Source organism: Histoplasma capsulatum, genomic scaffold (assembly GCF_000149585.1).
Source record: "Histoplasma capsulatum NAm1 scaffold_8 genomic scaffold, whole genome shotgun sequence".
NCBI classification, from domain to species: Eukaryota; Fungi; Ascomycota; class Eurotiomycetes; order Onygenales; family Ajellomycetaceae; genus Histoplasma; species Histoplasma mississippiense.
The window spans coordinates 1,830,657-1,833,358 of NW_001813975.1; positions in this window are offsets into that span (position 1 = coordinate 1,830,657).

Consider the following 2,702-nt stretch of genomic DNA (forward strand, 5'->3'; position numbering starts at 1 on the left):
TTCTTCAGAATTGAGGAGATTGGTAAATGCTGGAATGTTGCAATGACGGGCGTGTGAGGTGTGGTGTAAATAAGAGGGGAAAAATATGCAATAAAAAATCCCTTTTCTTCATAGTTATTTCTTAAAGTCATATGCAATCAGAGACTATGATAATCTTCATAACATTATTGTTTTTATTAACAAAACTTCATTTTATCATTTTAAATCTAATTTTCAAATATACTTTTATACAACTCTACACAATCTGTTCACATCTTTACAATTACTTATGAATATAGAGATATATTTGAATTTCTTGCTTTTATATTTATTTATAATATAATTTCAATTTTTTAATTTGTTTAATATCATTTTACATTCTCTGTAATTGCTCTTTATGTATAATTTTATATAAATTGAATGATTATAAAACTCTCAATACTTTTTCATTTATTTAAAAATATTGATGCAGTTTACATCAAATCATTGAAGCTGAAATCATCAACAAATTTTATCATTGAAAAGATTGATAAAAAACAAAAAAAAATCATTACAATATTTTTTTTAATTTTTAAAAAAAATTCATGACAATATTTTTACAGCCATTTCTCAACTACAGAGATAGTTTGAGAAAATTTAAAATTAATAAAATTAACAATAAAAAATTTTCATTAAATTAATAAAAATTTTAAATAATTGAATAAAAAAAAATATTCAATCAATTAAAGTTTTATTTATATTTTTTATAAAAAATTTATAAAAATATATATATGATTTAATATTTATTAATAATTAAATTGCATAATCAATATTTTATAACTTCATTCTGTATTTGTATAACTTCTAATAATTTTTTCATATAATCTTTATTTTATTATCTATATAATTTTAATAATTTCCTTATATAATTTTCAATGTTTTTCTGCTTTATATTTCATTTTAATATGATTTTTAATATTTTTTATATAATTTTTTCTTCTGATTTTCCTTTTTTTTTTTTTTTTTTTTTTTTTAATCAATTTGTAAATTGTATTAAAATAATGTTAGTTATTAATTAAAGTATATTTCTTATATTACAAATTGATTTTTTTATATTTAAAATTTGAATGTTTCATCATTAATTTTTATACTTAAATGTGTTGTTATATTAGAAAATCTGAATGTTTATTATTAAATATATAAACTGATTGTAAGAGATGTACTTCAATTAACAGCTAGCACTATTCCAATACAGGTTATAAATTGATTAAGAAAAGAAAGAAAGAGAAAAAAGATCAGAAGAAAAGATTATATAAAAAGATTTTTATAAAAAAGAAAATGAAATAAATGTATGTATATATGTATAAATTTAAAATTTCAGAAAAGATGCAGACAGTGTCTGCATTTCAGAAATCCTTTTAAAAATATGAAAATGTATTATACTGAAGAAATTTCTATATACATAAATATGACGGGTTAGCATCTATTAGTAATTAACTTACGCAATCAACTCCTTCTGCCTCATATTCCATGCTCGTGTAGTTCCTCACATTTCACATTCATGTGGTTTCTCACACTCTGCACTTGTGTAGTTCTAACAATTCTTCCACATAATTCTCAATATTCTTCCACTTCATGCTCCACTGTGAAGTGGCTTCTGATATTCTTCCACTCTGATTTTCTCTTTATAAAAACCTTATTTATACAATCTTTTCTTCTGATCTCTTTTCTCTTTCTTTCTTTAATCAATTTATAATCTGTATTTAGAATAGTGTTAGATTGTTAATCGATATACATTTGTTACATTACAAATTGATTTATTTGTGTCGGCCTGAGTGCTCTATGTTTATGATTGCACTCAAATGCGCAAGTTAAGAATAAATTATTAAGTTCTACAAAGTCACACCACTGTGATAGTGCTGTAAAGAAGTCTGAATATTTAAAAACTTCACAATTATATATCAGTGAAGAGGTCAGAGTGTTTATGAAATATTTCTGAAGAATAAAAACTGAACCTTCTGATCTTCAAGTTATCAAAATTAGAAATCATGACTTTATATGAAAATGAGATGAATTATAAACATCTTTCTATAAGTGAAAATTGAAGCTTTGCTGAAGATAATATCAAATTTTATAACTTCCTTGAGTAGCAATTCTTGTAGATAGTGAAGCTTCAATAACAATTGCATTATCTGAATATGAATACATCAGAAACTGTGCAAGTATCAACACTTTTTGTGTATGAAAGAAAAGAACACCTCTCTCTTTTTGACAAGTTTACAGAAAAGCTCTCAATCTATCTAATTTGAAAATAAAAGATAAAAGCTAAGTTTGAAGAGAATGAGTCTGTGATAGACTCTCTGCTCTCACAAGCCTGCTATGTTCATAATCAGCTAGAAGAAGATGTTTTAACAAAATTTCAACTCTGAATTGAATCATACATGCATGAAATGTGAATTTCTAAAGAAGTTTTCTACCAATTAGATGTTCTATTCTTGAATTCTACACTGCAAGCATGTGCAATGCAGTGATTGAACAGAAATCATCAAAGAAATACCCTTTTAGCAAACTATCTACCTGATTTCAATAACAAGATTCATGAAGTAGAAAGATAGAATTGAGATGATGCTGTGAAGATTAATTTTCTAAGTCAGCATATCAGCTTTGAATTGTTTAAACTTATATCTTACATCTATACTTTCATGTATCATGACTACTGTACCCACTTGCGTCAACTCAACAAC